We start from the raw sequence: 19153 nt of genomic DNA on the forward strand, positions 1-19153 counted from the left end.
ATCTTAACTACTTCTTGACTTTTTCCCTTCTTCATCATCTTAAGCACCCTGATACTCACTGTGCTAGTTCTGGTCATCAACTTTTCATGCCTAGACTGTTGTTTTCCTTCTTTGTTGTAACATCTTCCACTTGTAGTTTTTTAAACAGTCATATTTTCTATTTTAGTTTTAATTGACTTGAAATAATTATATATATATTTATGTGATACACTGTGATATATTTTGATATGTGTATATGATATGAAATGATCAAATCAGGATATTTAGCCTATCTCTCTCTCAAATATATATCATTGCTTTTGGTTACAATCATCTCTCTTCTAGCTATTAGAAAATATATAATAAATCATTAACCATAGTCACCTTACAGCACTATAGAATCCTAGAACCTATTCCTCCTATCTGACTGCAATTTTTTGTATCCTTTTTATAGTTTCCATCCTTCCCTGTCATCGTCAAAATTGAATAATTTTATTTTTTATCCTTTTGATGATATCTCACTTTATACGTTTTTCCTTTAAAAGATAGAAAGCTACTACTTCCTAGTCTCCTTTGCAGCCAGTATGCAGACATATTATCTAGATTTCATCAATCAAACATATATCAAGTTTTCAGTTCTGAAGTTAGAAGTGAAATGTCTGTTTTGCTGTAACAGGTTGTGGCAGAAAGCAGCATGGCTTTCAATGTCAGTCTGTTCTTCTGCAGTCTTGAGTTGATTAGTATCAGTATCACAAACTGTCAGCCAAGTTTGTAGTGTTGTTCAGAGTACTTCTCCAGTAAATTTAATCTGAAGCCTGTTTTTCTAGGCATTTCAATGGTTCTGTGAGCTATCATTCTTTACCAAATTCTTTTGCTGGTTATCTAGGCAGAGATATGAAGAGTTTTATGTATTTTCTCCATTATGGCTGGGATGATCTTCCAAAAGCCTAATTCCAGTGTCAAACCTCATCACTGCTGAATTTCTTCAATGACCCACATGCCAGAATGAAGTTCTGGCTCTTTGAAATTATATCCAAGCTCCTCCATGACACAACTTCAGCTTTGGTTTCTATTCTTCCCTATTGTGTCTGACACATGATGTTTTACAACTTCATGATTCTTTCTCTTGATATCTAAAATATTTTCCCTCCGACCTTCCACCCTCTATCCTGCCAATCACTAAGCTCATGCTGATCTTCCAAAATCCAAATCAATCATGAACTCCTCCAGGAAGCCTTCAATGTCTTTTTCTCAACCTATTCCTATTTTCAGCAAAGTGCCATTCTTCTGTGACTTCATAGCTCCCTGCATATTCTTCTATCGTAAAATTATCTTTATTATATATAAGTATCTGTGTTTATGTGCCTACCCTACACTTAGTGAGTTCCTTGATAGAGGCTGAAGATACATTTGTGTATTTCCAACACTTATCTAGCACCTGTTATTTAGTACATTTCGTACGTGAATGATTATCTTTTAAGTATCAATATAACTACATGTGATTGGGATTACACTTATAACTAAAACAGAGAGAGGCAAGCATTGAGAAAACATCTTTCTTATTCCCAAAGGCACAGAAATCAAGATAAATTTATTTCTTTCAAGATGCTGTACGTGAGAGACATTCTGTGAACAAATAGGTTTAGAAAATATTGAAGAATGCATCTTTTATTGGATATTTATTATATTTATTGACATCTTCAACGTTCTATGAAATCATGCAATATCAAAAATGTATAACTTCAGTTTCTATTTTATCGTGTTCCATATTAACAGCTTAAGGAAACAGAGTTCCTAAGGACAGAAGTAGAATAATATTGTAGACGTGAAAACAGAGCCAGTCATGTGTTTCAGTATAATCTTGTCCCTCATTTTCAATACTAGGGAGATGTGAGTCTGTTTTATTATTCCATTATATTTACCTTTTTTGAATGTTCAGAAATCTGCAATTTAAATGCTTTTATATGGAAAAGAGCATAGTGCTTTTAGCCCTCATTGGAATCAATTATAGCAATGCCAAATGTGAGTAAAAAATATTTGACAGTAAACTTCTTTCTTTAATCTATTCATTTCAAATTGATTTTTCAAAATTGACCTATGCCACTGTCAACGATCCTCACTTTAATACTGATTTGACTTAATGTCAAACAAACCAAATAAGCAGGATTCTGAAGCAGGGAAGTCAAGTTTTAACAGACAGTAAAACTGACATTCTGAAGAATAATTTGTTTTAAAATGATGAATATCATAATTTTCATGAGTCTACACATTACAATAGAAGCTATATGTCTGCAAAAAATTGATTTCTTATCAAAATAAAAGCTAAAGCTATTTTTGAATGTAACTGTCTTGAAATGTAGTAATTTTTAAAAATTATATGTGGTAGCAAAGCAACTTTCATATAGTTATTAATTTTATACTCCACAGATTTATTCTAGAGATTGCTAGTTTATCTTTCCATATATTTTACTTTTCAGCTATTGAAAATAGTCATCCAGAATAACACGTTTCCCCACTTGTCTTGAAGCTAGATTTGAAGATATGACTACTTTGTGACCAGTGGGATATAAATGCATCTTTTCTGTGTAGATTTCTGTGAACTCTTTTAGGAGAGCTCTAGCTACATCCTTTCTGGATCCTAATACCTGTAGTGAACAGGAAACTTTGCACAATGGGGTAAGGATCATACCACGCAGATAATAAATGATTACATTGGAAGAATCCAGGCTATTAAAAAATTATATTTTCCAAAAGGATACAGCAAGATTTCAGATCTCAAATACTGTTCCAGAACCTATTACCTATGACAGTTGTCACTCCCCCTAAAGAGGCAAAATGATTTCCTTTCCACTGGAACCTGGGTCAAATTTTTTGATGGCCTCGATGAATAAAGTGTGGCACAAGTTACACTGCAAGACTTTGGAGAGTAGGTCATAAAGGGAAAGAAAGCTTCTGGGTTTATTTTACTCCTGGGACTGGGATGCCATGCTGTGACAAAGCACACATGAAAGCACATCAAGAGATGTTTAGATGAAATCTAAATCACATATGTGAATCCAGCCCCTAGCCTTTGAATCCTTGAGTTAACTCTCCCAACTTTTGGGAGTAGAGAAAAATTGTGCCCACTGTGACTATCCCAATTTCTTGCCTTCACAATCTGAACATAATACATTTTTGATTTATACCAATACATTTTGGAATAATTTTGTTGCAGAGCCAGATAAATTGAAACACTGGATTACCGGAGACTTTGTTGATTAGTGTTGTCAAACAAACTCTGGAATGAATCACTCTAAACTTTATTGTAAAAGCAAATCAACATTATTATGTAAGCCATTTTTATCAGATTTTCTTACTTATAGCCGAAGGTAATCTCTCTTTTGCTCAGTGATCTCCCTCATGCTCATAGGTACAACTGCTATGTGTAGACCCATTACCCAAATCTCTGTCTTGGACTGACACCTTGCTGATGAGCTGCACATTCATATATTTGATTGTCTACTGGTTATCTTTACACTAATATCTTACAGGAAGATCAGATACAGCATATATCTCTCAACTCAAACTCATTAACATTTATCCACAATCTTATCTTCATTCTACATTCTGTATTTTGGTTAAAGGCACCATAAAACATCCAATGAGTTATAAAAAAAGAGTACCCACTGGTATTTGATATGGTTTGACTCTGTGTCTCCACCTAAATGTCATCTTGTAGCTCCTATAATTCCCACATGTTGTGGAAGGGACCTGGTGGGAGATGACTGAATCATGGGGGCAGGTCTTTCCAGTGCTTTTCTTGGGATAGTGAATGGGTGTTATGAGATATAGTTGTTTTAAAAACAGAAGTTTCTCTGCACAAACCCTCTTTGCCTGCTGCCATCCACATAAGATGTGATTTGTTCCTCCTAGACTTCCACTATGATTGTGAGGCCTCTGCAGCCATGTGGAACTGTAAGTCCAATAAACTCTTTTCCTTTATAAGTTACCCAGTCTCAGATATGTCTTTATCAGCAGTGTGAAAATGGACTGATACAGTAAATTGATACCAGTAGAGTAGGGCGCTTCTGTAAAAATACCCAAATATGTGGAAGCAATTTGGGAACTAAATAACAGGTGGAGAGGTTGGAAAGTTTGGAAGGCCCAGAATACAGGAAAATGTGGGAAAGTCTGGAACTTCCCAGAGACTTGTTGAAGCTTTTAGCAAACTGCTGATAGTGATGTGGACAATGAAATCCAGGCTGAGGTGGTCTCAGATGGAGATGAAGAGCTTGTTGGAAACTGGAGTAAAAGTGACTTTTGCCATATTTTAGCAAGGAGACTGGTAGCCTTTTGCTTCTTCCCTAGAGATTTGTGGAACTTTGAACTTGAGAGAGATGATTTAGGGTATCTAGTAGAAGAAATTCCTAAGTAGCAAAACATTCAAAAGGTCACTTGGGTGCTGTTAAAGACATTCAGTTTTAAAAGAGAAACAGCATAAAAGTTCAGAAAATTTGCAGCCTGAAAATGCAATAGAAAAGAAAATCCAATTTTCTGAGAAGAAATTCAAGCCGGCTGCAGAAATTTGCCTCAGTAATGAGGAGCCAAATGTTAATCCCAAGACAATGAGGAAAATGTCTCCAGGGGAATGTTGGAGGCCTTCACGGCATCTGCTTTCATCACAGGCCCAGAAGCCTAGGAAGAATAAGTGGTTTCATGGGCTGGGCTCAGGGATCCCGTGGTGTGTGCAGCCTAGGGAATTGGTGCCCTGTGTCCCAGCCGCTCCAGCCATCACTGAAACGGGCCAATGTTAAGCTCTGGCCACGGCTTCAGAAGGTGCAAGCCTCAATCTTGGCAGCATAAACATGGTGTTGAGCCTGCAAGTGCACAGAACTCAAGAACTGAGATTTGGGAACCTCCAGCTAGATTTCAGAGGATGTATGTAAATGCCTGAATGTCCATGCAGAAGTTTGCTGTAGGAGCAGTGTATTCATGGAGAACTTTTGCTACGACAGTGCAGAAGGAAAATGTAGGGTGGGAGGTCCCACACAGAGTCCTTACTTGTGCACCAACTAGTGGAACAGTGAGAAGAGGGCCACTGTCCTCCAGGTTCCTGAATGGTAAATCCACTGACAGCTTGCACCGTGTGCCTGGAACAGCTGCAGACACTCAATGCCAGCCCATGCAAGTAGCCTGGAGAGAGGCTGTACCCTGCAAAGCCACAGGGGTGGAGCTTCCCAAGACCATAGGAACCTACCTCTTGCATCAGTGTGACCTGGATTTGAGACATGCAGTCAAAGGAGATCATTTTGGAGCTTTAAGATTTAATTATCCCCACTGAATTTTGAACTTGCATGGGGCCTGTAGTCCCCTTTTTTGCCAATTTCCCATTTGGAATGGCTGCATTTACCCAATGATTCTACCTCCACTGTATCTAGGGAGTAACTAACTTGTTTTTGATTTTACAGGCTAATAGGCAGAAGGGACTTGCCTTGTCTTGGATGAGACTTTCGACTTTGGACTTTTGAGTTAATGCCAAAATGAGTTAAGACTTTGGTGGGCTGTTGGGAAGGCATGATCAGTTTTGAAATGTGAAGGTATGAAATATGGGAGGGGCCACTGGCAGAATGATATTGTTTGACTCTGTGTCCCCACCTAAATCTCACCTTGTAGCTCCTATAATTCCCTCATGTTGTGAAAGGGAGCTGGTGGAAGGTGATTGAATCATGGACAGATCTTTCCCATGCTGTTCTTGTGATGATGCGTAAGTCTCATGAGATCTGATGGTTTTTAAAAATGGGAGTTTTTCTGCACAAGTTCTCTCTTTGCCTGCTGCCATCCGTGTAAGATGTGACTTGCTCCTACTGCCTTCTGCCATGATTGTGAGTCCTCCCCAGTCATGTGGAACTGTAAGTCCAATAAACTTTTTTTTTCTTTTATAAATTACCCAGTCTTGGGTATGTCTTTATCAGCAGTGCGAAAATGGACTAGTACAGTATTCCTTCATTTTTCTCTTCCAGTCATGTGATTGTTCAATCCAAATTTAAATTCTGTCAAACGGGAAGCCTAGTACACTTTTGCTATGAACATAAATTAGTACAGCCACTAGGGAGAATAGTTTGGAGGTTCCTCAGAAGACTAAAAATAGAGCTACCATACAGTCCAGCAATTCTACTGCTGGGTATACATCCCCCCAAAACGGAAATCAGTATATTGAAGAGATATCTGCATTTTCTTTTCTTTTCTTTTCTTTTCTTTTTTTTTTTTTTTTGGTAGCGCTCTTCATAGTAGCCAAGATTTGGAAGCAATCTGTGTCCATCAACAGAGGATAACAAAAATGTGGTGCATATACACAGTGGAGTATTAGTCAGCGACAATAAATAATAACATCGTGTCACTTGCCACAACATGGATGGAACTGGAGGTCATTATGTTAAGGGAAATAAGCCAGGCACAGAAAGACAAATTTTGCAGGTTCTTACTTATTTAAGGTTGGAAAAATTTTAAAACTTGAACTCATGGGTGTAGGGAGTTGAACGATGATTACCAGAGTCTAAGAATAGTAGTAGATATTGCGGAGGAAGAGGGTAGTAATGAATACAAAAATGTAGTTAGATAGAATGAATAAGATCTAGTATTTGATAGCAGAACAGAGTGACTACAGGCAACGATAGTTTATTATACATTTTAAAATAACTAAAAGAGGATTGCTTGCAATACAAATAAAGAATAAGTGTTTGAGGTTATAGATATCCCATTTACCCTAATGTGGATATTATGCATTATATGCCTGTATCAAAATATCCCTTATATACCATAAATATATATATCTACTATGGACCCACAAAAATTAAAAATTAAAAAATATATTTAAAAACAAAACACAACAAAACTAAATTAAGTTCTGTTGATTCCACTACAATTTTCTCTCTCTTTCAGCAATACCCATTTTTCATATTTTAGTTATGTTTATTAATCTTTTCCTACAGCACCCATAACCATTTGCTGCAGTAGTTTCCCCATTTATACTATCATTGATCTATCCTCTCTTGTGCAGCTAGAGATTTTTTTAAAACAAAAATGTGAGCACATAAGTTCCCTAATGATAGAGCTCTGGCTTACATCTCCCATTTAATATTATGTCATGCTTCCAACCACAGAGAACCAAGACTAATGTAGATAATCCTTTTCTGTATCATTCTAGCACCATTTTCATTTATCAACCACAGCATGCAACCTATAGCTACTTGTTTCTCTCATTCTTATGTGATATTCATAAATTATTGACTATAACTTTTCTCTTTGTGTGCTCTAGCTTAATGCCTGGTACATTACATACACTCATAAATACTTTTGGAATCATTGAAGTATGTAACAGCCAACCATTTACCTAACATTTCAGCAATTATTTCTTACCCCCACTCTGTTCTAATAATGAAAGAAAGTATCACATGCTTCTTTTGCTTAAACTGTATTTTTTATCTATTATATAATTTACTTGTATTGTAATTGCCTATGTATATGACAGTGTCCATTTATTTAATCCAGAGCAGAGGCAGATTTACTGTGAAGCTAATGAGGCTTAAACTTCAGGGCCACTTAATTGCATAACCTCCTCTCAAGCCAGATATCTAATGTTTTCGTAATTTGTATTCTGTTTTTCTAAACATATTTTCCTAACTTATATACATACCCCACAAAACGTGAATTCATACCTGTTCCAATTATAATTTCGGTACCTACCATGTGACAGAAACTACACTATATGCATGAATATAAAAATAAATAAGTTTAATTTTACATATTTTCAGGAATCAGAATGCTTCATTTCCTGGAAATCATTCTTACTACATCCTACACTATCACAATATCTTATAATGTCTGGTCTCTCTACCCTCTTATTCAATCCTGTTAATACTAAAAAAAAGTAGAAAATTCATTAGACTCTCATTTCAACATATATTTTTGACCACAAAGCCTGTGATGCTGCCTCTTTCTAAATACTCCTTTATTGTAATAATTCTAGGTTCAAGACAAACTACGTTATTCATTAATAATCACCTGATTGTCTTTGTGCTCAAGTTTTTTTTTTTTCTCCTTTCAGTATCAAGTTTTTATACATTGTTTCTCTCTAGAATATTCTCCAACACTAATTGGCAGAATGATTAACTGATTCCTTTGCCCTCTCAACAATTTGATCATACCTTTAGCATTGTGTTTATCCCACTGTGCCAGTTAAGATACGTCAGTACAAACTGCACTTAGCTGTCTCAAAAGACTCCATTAATAATAGTGACTCTCTTGATTATTTTGCTTGTTCATTAGGTCTTTTCTTCCATCTTTTTCTTGCTCATTGCCCAGGAAGGTATATCTCTACACACTGCCTCACCCCAGCTCCTTTCCCCTCTAGATTTTAGTTGGGTCCAGTTAATTGGAGATGCTGTCAGGAAATTGTTATTTTCTTTTTTTTTGGAATACAGTATTTTTTAATTAAAGTAAGTACATTGTATTTTAGACATAGTGTTATTACATGCTTAATGGACTAAAATAAAATGCAACTTTCACATGCACTGGGGAACCAAAAAATGTGTGACTCACTTTATTTTTTAATAATTTCAACTTTTATTATAGATTAAAGGGTATATATGCAGGTTTGTAGGTATACTGTGTGACACTGAAGTTTGGGATACAAATGATCCTGTCACCCAGGTAGTGAGCATAATACCCAATGGGTGTTTTTCTTCACTTGCAAGCTGGAGCTAAACATGCATACACATAAATATAAAGATGAGAACAAGAAACACTGGGGATTTCTAGACAGAGGAGGGAGAGAGGAGGGGGGAGATTATTGTTTGAATTGAAAAAGTAGCCAGAGTATTTTCCCCTTTTATCTTCCTGCTAGGCCTTGGCAGTAGCTCTATCCTTCTCCTTATAATTTCAGATGTTGTTGAGTGGCCCTTCTGCTGTGATCATAGCTCTTGCTTCTTATCAGGTTCTGGTATCATCTGTCTTTTTTTTTTTTTTTTTTTTTTTTTTTTTTTGTCATGTCAAGCAAAGGAGAGCTAATGACTTTCTATTCTTGCTGGATCTGGATGCTTCATCATGTCTTCTTTGGGTCCTTTCACCTTGACCTCACCTCTGCAATAATTATTTTGTTCCATTCATGACATCAAAATAATTACCCCCTTGAGGGCACCATCTGCTTCTTCCTGCAAGAAATATTTTGGTAATTAGTATCATCTTGGACCCAGACGACAAGCATCAAAATTGGATCTAGGAGTGGGTGGCTCACATATTTGATGAATGAAGAAATAATCTGTCTTAAAGCTCATTTTCATTGACCTATCTAAAATGGACACTTGCCTGCAAAGGGAGCAGAAAATGAAACTTTTATTCTAAACAGTAATGGGCCATGCTGATTAATATGACCTTTCCAAAGAAAACAGGATGAATGGATAATTATTAGGCAACTGGTAGATTTTGTCACATATGGTTACATGAGTATGAATCTAAATTCTCCAAGAGTCTGAAATTCTATAGCTATTTAAGTTCCCAAATGATTCCAGAAATTAGGAATTGGGAAATTGCAAAATTAGAAATAACACATTCTCTTTAGAGCCATAAAGTGTATTTTGAACCTGTCACTTATGATGGTAGTTGTATTTTGTCTAAAAAGTATTTATATGTCTATTGATATCAAATTCAAGGTACTTTCCTCATATTACTCATTATGGTTTTTTGCAATGACAAGTACTTTTTACAGAGTTAAGAAAGAAAATCACACAAATATTAAAAATTAAACAAAAGTATTTTTTTTCTGAAATTTATTCCCTTATTGATTTGGCATTAGATTATTTGGTATTAGCCTTTGTTTATCCATCCATGTTACCGAATTGTACCAAACTTTGAGAAATGTAAGAGATTATATTGTCTTCCTACAGAGAAGAGGGTGACATGATTATGTTCTTAGTATAAGAACATACATTTTGATTATAAACTACTTCTTAATTTCATAAACATTTATCAGAGAGTTGATTTCATGAGGAAGTTAAATTATAGAGCAGATTTGAAAATAAAATACTCAACTATGGCTTAAAAATTAGGTTATGGTTCTGCTTCTACTAAGAAATCAGTAAGGTGACCTTTTCAACCTTCAGTTTCCTCATACTGAAAATGACGAACCCTTTTTTAAAGCAACATTTTCTTTTACTCTGTTGCCTTGAAACCATTGTCACTTGTAGCTTCAGATTACAATATCAAATCAACAGCCCTGGCCATTTCTTGATACTGAGGTCCATAGACAAACTTCAGGGTAGCTCAATATACTCATATGAGAGGAGCTGCAGTCCTTCAGTAGTAATTCCCCTTTCTCAAATCTCCCTTCCTACTAGGACTTGTTAATTACCAGATAGGGTTTAATATTTATGAAGCTGCTACATACTGTTACATACTGTTTTTAAGGTTGAGCTCCTGACCCAAGAAGAATCAGCCAACTGGAGTGCTGTCTAGTGGTTCCACGATGCCTGGGGCTCTCATCACTCCAACTCATAACTTCTCCTCTACTTAAAGTCAGAGAATAAGTCCTTTAGCCCTCTTCCAATATAAAGTAACAGCCTGAATACTATATCTCTGGAGAAAATAAATTCACAGTTTGAAATAACTGAATAATATGATTTCCCTAAAAAAAGAAAGACAGCAAACTGGATCGCAGGTATCATTTAAAGGAGATGTATTAGTACAGAAGGGCCAAGAATGTAAAATGTTGTCTTCAGTTGACACTGTAGATACAACAGTCAGTCCTAATAGAGAAAAAAATCAACTGAAGAAAGTTTATTTAGGAATGTTCGAATTGCCAACATTAGTATCTGGCCCATTGCCCTTACGCGACATTACAGAGAGAGGATAAACTTAAATTCTGATTTGGAATTTCCATTTAATGATTAGTTTGTCTTTCTCACCTCCAGGTAAGCTCTTTTGATGTATATTGATATGATCATTCTGAGCAGCCTCACGCCTCACTTGCTTTAATGCTTATACTTTTAACCTTTAACCATAATACACAATAAAGCACTGCTTAACTGCAGGAGATAAGTCCATATGTATGTATCCTGATTCATCCTATGTCTTTATCTTTATTCCTTGTTCTTTATAACATAGTACAACAAACCTTGTTTGTTTCCTTGCTACTTACTGCACTAAGACTTTTGCATTACTTCTAGTTTGCTGTTCTTAGAAGTTTTAAGGTAAAAGTGATTGTGGTAACTGAAAGGAGGGTTGAAAAAGAGGAAGTAGATGAGGCAGGAGTAGGAAGCATCATCATAGAGCTATATACCACAGAAAAGAGAAAACCAACATCTTAGAACAAACCTGATACCCTGGAACAAACGTGTGCAAATTCTTTTCAAGCAGGCTCTTAGCTTGAATGTAGGACTTGACTTGAATGTAAGGTTTTAACAGACTCTGTCTCCAAATGCTCAGCCTTGTTTAGCAGTTTAAAGATACTAGAAGAAATATACTCATAGCCCCAGTCCCACCACTAATGATTCTGAAATATTCTCACCAATCTTGATTTGTATAACACAAGTAATGGTATCAGGCCTATAAAACAATAAGGGAAAAAGAAGAATAGAATGAGTTAATATGTGGAAATGTTCTTAAATAGTTTTTTTAATGACAAAGGCAAACTTTTTCTCTTTTAATAATACATGTCTTGAAGGAGATTTGGGTTACAATAGTTATTTAATTGTCTTTCACACTAATTACTTGAGTCCATAAATAATGATTGGACTTTGATCAGAATGATCAATGCTTAGATCTCAAACTTGGTACAAAGCATCCTGCTGCTTCTCAAACCCTGCAACTGAGGTAGATGTTATCTTACTTTTTTTCATTTAAATACAATATCTTGCATATTATGACACATGGATACCAAAGTACAATGAAGTGTGATATTTTGGGATGAAAATAAACTGTTTTCTTTATGGGTGAGATTAATGTTTACATCCATGGAAAGCTAAATCCCAACACATGATATTGTTTGATTCTGTATCCCCACCCAAATCTCATCTCAAACTGTAATCCCCATAACCCCCACATGTCAAGGGAGCTCCCTGGTGGGAGGTGATTGGATCATGGGCGTGGTTTCCCCCATGCTGTTCTCATGATGGTGAGGGAGTTCTCAGAAGATCTGTTGGTTTTGTAAGTATTTGATAGTTCCCCCTTCACACACTCTCTTTTGCCTGCTGCCATGTGAGACGTACCTGCTTCCCTTCCACCATGACTTTAAGTTCCCTCAGGACTCAGCCATGCAGAACTGATTCAATTAAACCTCTTTTATTTATGAATTACCCAGTCTTTGGCAGTTCTTCATAGCAGTGTGAGAACAGACTAATACAACAGGCCTTGCCTTGTTTACAATACAATATTCTAGTTGTACTCTTAGTAAACTCACTCTTTGTACTGTTAGCAACTTTCTAAGCTTTTTTGCCCCAAGCATGAACTCATATGATGAATGCAAGGTGGTAAGACCAAATAATTTAGGTAACATAATATGAAATGTATCTTCTTATTTGTGGCAGAAGTTTCATATTTCTTATTAAAGGGCTACAGATAATGTTAAGACAGATGGCATATTTAGAAACAATCAGATTTCTTTAGATTTTCAACAAATTTTTGCTGACACCGATAGTAATAGAATTTGTAAATATAATACTACAAATAGTATCTTCAAGTTTTAAAATTCTACCAAGATTTAAGAAACCAGTAATATGAAAGGTTTGTGCTACTAAGTTTTAAAATCTTGTAATTGATTTTAAAAAGTGAAATAGAAAGTTGTTCATTTATAAATATAAATATTTAAAATAAATATTGCTGCTGTAAAGATAATTTTACCTACTTGAAATAATTACATAGTTCAATTTTCTTGAAATTATGAAATATATATTATTATAGTTTGGTACAAGCCTAATATTAATTTATTTTAAAATATAATAAGTTGAAATACAAAATTCTGTGCTCTGTGTATATATATGTTTTTTGATGTTCACTACCTAAATACTAATTTCATCTGAGCAGTTATAACTGTATTAAAGAAAGTTTTGTCAATAGTGTTGTCAAAAATGTGGCAAAATTGGGGACTGTAGAAATAAATTTGCTTAGTAAAACATAAAGATATAAAAGTGATATAGGACTCAGTAAGTGTTTTCAAACCTAGAAACAAAGAAGTAAAAGAAACATTTAGAGAAAGAAAATTCTGAATAGATAAGGAAATACAATATATAATAATCTATGCAAAACCCAAGGAAGGTTATCAGAGGCATTTACTTTTTTTAGTTTCAGAGCAAAATCACACAAGACTATACATTCACATAATTTCCAGCCCTGGAAATAAATTAATAGAGTACATAATAGCATTTAAGCCAGATGAGAATTAGGTGATAGGTGTTAGCTAGCTCAATGGTGGAAAAATATTTTATATAATCATATAAAAATTAGAAATCAGTTAAAATATAAAAATATTGGTGGAATCTTTATGTAATGGTATTTTCTTTTGGAGAAAAGATCCTCTTTAAGCAAAAGTAGATGGCCACAGTTTTGAGCCCCTTTCTCTGATGTCTTTTTCCAACTAACCACTAATTGTTCGTTGCAATTCATATTCCAACAGGAAACACCAGGTCTCTGGTGACCAGAGGACAGATGGTTTATTATTCTCAGAGCATCTTAGTGTCAGTTCCCCGAACCCCAATCCTCATAGAGTATGAGGGTCTCATGTTACCTTGCATGTGCAATGAAGTTGCAACACACTACAGCAATACTGAAACGAAGAGACTCATATTCAGATATTGTATTGGTATCTGTCCCTTTTCCTCTTTGAGGAGAGATGGAAAAAGTGATGGCGGATGGGCGAGGAGAGAGAGAGAGAGAGAGAGAGAGAATGAATGAGTGAGTGAATGAATGAATGAAAGAGACTGGGAGATCTTTGCTCTGGAACAGAAACTAATGCTGAGAGATGGGAAAAGGATGAGGAGGATAATCTCTAAGTTTCACAATTCTGGAATGTGAGCCAATCGCTCTGAGGGAGAAAAGTCTTCAAAACTTTCCAGAATATTCACTATCACTAATTTCCAAGGCATATTTGCCATTCAGTCATGCCTTAGCTTTTGCCCTTTACTAAAAAAGCCTGGATTATATACAGTAATTCATGAAAATAAACATGATTATTACCGTCCAGCATACTTCTAGAGCAAATCTAAGATGTAAAATTTCTTATTCATCATTTCAATTGAAACGTCCTAACTCACCAGTGTTCAAGACAAGACCATTTTCTTTTCAAAATGTTCTTTGCTAATTGGATGCACTCATCATCCATGCTAATATTGCACTCTAAAGAGGCATAATAGTTTGGTCAGTTAGATTCATACTACCATTGGTAGAAGGTACTTCAGGGAGAAATTTTGAATTGTGCATACATTTTAATAGCTTTCTAATCTCTCTGTGTCTACAGGCATCTACCTGAAAGCTTGCTTTTCACCAGAATGTTTATCCTACCAAAGCTTCAACAGTATAATGTTAGAGCTCTTCAACTGCTAGTAATGTTAACCCTCTATCTAATTTTAATTTAGAGGAATATATACATACTCAATGTAATATATTAATTAAATCTATTTATTTGATAAGAATAAATATTTATTAAATATATTAAAATTAACATTTGGGTCACTGCATTATTTTCATTTTGAAACTATGAAAATACAACTTAAAATATCAAGATAAAATCACAATTTTTTGTTCTTAATTTAATACTGGTACAGCTATATGGTAGTGTTTCTTCAAATTATAAATCATTTACATTACTTTTCTTTGGTTTTGTTTTTACCAAAATGTCATATGAAATGTATATGCTCTATAACACTTTTTAAATACTATTTAATGGAATAGAATGAACTGTGATCACTTTCTTCTGCAATATGTTTGGTAGAATTCTTTTTTTTTTTTTTTTTTTTTTGGACAGAGTCTCACTCTCTTGCTCAGACTGGAGTGCTCAATCTTGGCTCACTGCAACATCCGCCTCCTGGGTTCAAGCAATTATCCTGTGTTAGCGTCCTGAGTAGCTGGGATTACAGGTGCATGCCACCATGCTTGGCTAGTGTTCATATTTTTAGTAGAGATGGGGTTTTGCCATGTTGGCCAGGCTGGTCTCGAACAGCTGATCTCAGGTGATTCACACCCCTCGGCCTCCCAAGGTGCTGGGATTACAGGTGTGAGCTACTGGCCAGAAGAATTCTTATGTATCCTTTTCTCTTTCTTTCATGTCATCCCCATAAGCACACAGACCTGCTCTGATGTCCTGAAAGCTTAAAACAAAAGAAAACAAAAAATCTGCAGCCATTATCCTCTTTTAGCTATTCTTTATATTCATAAATAAACTAACTGAAGTTTTCTGCACATGCTAAATCCATTTCTTCGCCTTCTGTTCTCTTTTGGTTTCACTCTACCTCACTAACCCATGGAAACTACTTTGAGTCAAGGTCACAAAGCACATTATTGTGCTCAGTATAGTAGACAGCGGTAAGCATGATATTTCTGTACTGTTTTCTATGCAGATCAAAGAGTCCAACTGAATAACTAAACAGTTTTTCTCATAATAATAATTAGGAAAGGTGAAGGAAAATACTCAAAATATTTAAACAAATTCCAAGCTGAATTGCAGTCAGTTCAATGTGGACTATTTTAGTCTGATAAGTAATCATTTCTGTTGTGTTTCTAGAGTTTGAGATATATGGGTTGGAACTCAGGAAATTGTTTAAAACAGCAGCAAGGATTTGTATTTTTCTAAGAGCAAAACACAGACCAGTCATCCAATCAATACGAAACACTGTATTTGGTTGTTTCAATCAAATATTCTTGACCATATTGACCTACTTTCTTAGTAATTTGACATTCATAGAATAAAGTCTTTGAGAGGGAACAGTAATAGCAGGTTCCACCCATGTGAAAACTTTCCTTTCTAATGGGTTGTTGAGTGCAAGCTGGCTTGCTCATTAGGGACATTCTTCTTACTTGAAAAATGCATTTAGTAATTCTTTCTGGTTCACCTGGTCAGATTCATTTTTTTTTAAAACCTGAAGTTCAAGTAATTATATTTATACTGCCATGTACAGTACAAGAATATGTAGTATTTATATAGCAATATATTCTTACATATCTGGCTAAAACAGTTTCTAGATATGTAAATAGATTATGTTGTGATATTGACATTAAATGCTACATAACTTCATATATGTTAGATATTATTTTCAATTGTTTCAGAAGTAAATATTTTCATAGAAAAATATTTATTCCTCTTTCAAGTATATAAATACAAAAAATGTTACTTTGCAACCCATATTCTCAGAGCAGAGTTTGATGTATACTGAATGTAATGTATTGTTAGAAAATTATGGCAAATTACAAATTCAAGTAGCTTACAAATAACATAAACCATATTGATTTGTTATTCTAACGGTTTCATTTCAAGCATTAAAATTACTTTCATAATCTTACAGAGAAACCCATTACCCTGAGAAAAATATACATAATAAACAAAATCCCTCTATATTTGTCCATGTGATATAATGAAAACCATGCATTCCTATACTTTATGTTTATTCATTTTACCTATTAAAATAATGCTCGGATATGTTTGGTATGTGGTTTTGGGGATATTGCCATTATCGTATATCCATACTACTAATGCTCATATATTTCATGGCTTAACCACTGGTTCTGTCCTAACAGGGAAATGACATTGATGATTTTGAAATATCATGGTTGAATAAAAAGAGTGGGAAGATATTTGTATCATTCAGAATATATACATGCTGTATTGGTCCATTCTCACACTGCTATAAAGGTACTACCTAAGACTGGGTAATTTATAAAGAAAAGAGGTTTAATTCACTCACCATTCTGCATGGGTAGGGAGGCCTCAGGAAACTTACAGCCATGGTGGAATGGGAAAACAGTCACATCTTACATGGTGGCAGGTGAAAGAGAGTGAGCAAGAGCAGGGAAAACTGCCTTATAAAACTATCATATCTTGTGAGATCTCACTTACTATCACAAGAACAGTATAGGGGATATTGCCCCCATGATCCAATCACCTCCCAACTGGTCGCTCCCTCAACACCTGGGAATTACAGTTCAAGATGAGATTTGGGTGGGGACACAAAGCCTAATCATTATCACATACGTATGTATGTGTGTTTTTTACCTTCGTGTTTATAGATACATAAATACACTGCATAATATACAATTTATTGATCTAGCAAAGGTTTGATGGTTTCCCCTTGTAAATTACCTAATATGATAGAAAACGAGGGTGCAAACTAGAAACATTAAAAGTAACTTTTAGACAGAAGCAGTGCCAACAAATAATTAACTAAAATATTAAGTAAAAATCATTAATAAAGATAGGAGTCTGACAAACTGGGAAGGTGGGCAGGTGTCACTTCAGATATAAATAAAGGAGCACTTCCTTGAGAAGCAAGTGAGGCTGCTGGGACTAATAGTATTTATTTTGCTTTACTTGCCAAATCAAGAATCAAATTAATAAATAATTTAAAAGCTGTAAACAAGCAGCCCTAATCTGGAACCATTTGGGAAATGTATTTAAGTCTCTGAATTCAGGAATAATCATTTCTGATGTCTGCCGTTTAATCACAACCCAGAGTTGCCTTCTTTCAGGGAATTAACAATTAGGTTTCAGTCCCTTTCCCAGCCTCCTTTACATCTTACTTGTATTTTGTTTAAAAAGAATAAAAGGAAGGAAAACAATAAGTTTCTCATACATAGGCTATAAGCTTCATTTGTGTTTTCTACTAATTGCTAAGTAGCCTTGAGGTGAGACCATATTTTTCTGGAAAATAGTGAAAAGCTGTTAAATAGGGCTTTAAATTTTTGATGTCAATGCAGATGTGTTAACACTTACATATGGGCACACTCACAAAATATTTTCTTGTTTTTCAAAATGTACTTTTGTGACAAACTTTGCTCTAAGATAGGTGAACATGCTCTGAGATAGATGATAAATATTTACTTAACTGTGCAATTCTCTTTTATTTGAAACTCAAGACTACTACATATCCTGCATGTATTGAATAACTTTTTTTTTTCTGAGAGTATGAGTCTGGATTCAGATTACCTCACCCCAAAAGGGGTTTAGCTGTGTGCATTTTCCCATTCAAATATTGGTTGAGTATCTACTATGTTCTAGGAATGGTTTTAGGAGAGAGTGTAACAGTAAACCCAACAGAAAAATATCCATGGCTAGGCTAGAATAGTTAAGAAAAAAAAGTAGGAATTGTTTATTGAAATAATTAAAATATCAAAACATTTAAAAAGTTCTTAGTATTTGAAAATATCTGATTAATGAATTGATGATATAAAATATACTAGTGTCATATACTAAATACAGAAATTTCAAAGCATGCTCTTAAATAATTTTGGAAATGAAAATGCTCATGATATAATAGCGAGTTAAATTAAAATGTAACCTTGTATAAAGGTTTTTTATGTATATGCAATAGATACACATACACGTATATTTGTTTATATATCAACATACGTTCACATATCACCTCTCTCCCATATGCAAACACATACTGTCTATTTTCATTATTACTGGGTTACTTATATGCAGATTTGGATACTTGCTAAAATTTATTCATAATCCTAAAATGAATATTCTCAGTGCTTTCTTGATATTTCATCAACATGGATATGTGCAGGACAGTGAAAACATTTGAGTTGCCTGACTGTAGAGCTTCACCTTGATCAAATTCTGCCGGGACAGTTAGGCAACTCAATTGCGTAACTCAATTGCCTAACTGTCCTAGCAGAGTTTGATCAAGGTGAAACTCTAACTTCCTATTATAGCTCATATAGTGTGTATTAGTTCATTCTCACACTGCTATAAAGAAGTAGCTGAGACTGGGTAATTTATGGGGAAAAAAAGAGGTTTAATTGACTCACAGTTCTGCGGGCTTAACAGGACTCATGACTGGGAGGCCTCAGGAGACTTATAATCATGGTGGAAGGCAAAGGAAGCAAGCACCTTCTTCACATGGTGGGAGGAGACAGAGAGAGACTGAGGAGCGAAGTGCACACACTTTTAAACCATCAGATCTCATGAGAACTCATCTACCATTACAGAATA

This window comes from Piliocolobus tephrosceles, chromosome 2 (genome assembly GCF_002776525.5).
Source record: "Piliocolobus tephrosceles isolate RC106 chromosome 2, ASM277652v3, whole genome shotgun sequence".
Lineage (NCBI taxonomy): Eukaryota > Metazoa > Chordata > Mammalia > Primates > Cercopithecidae > Piliocolobus > Piliocolobus tephrosceles.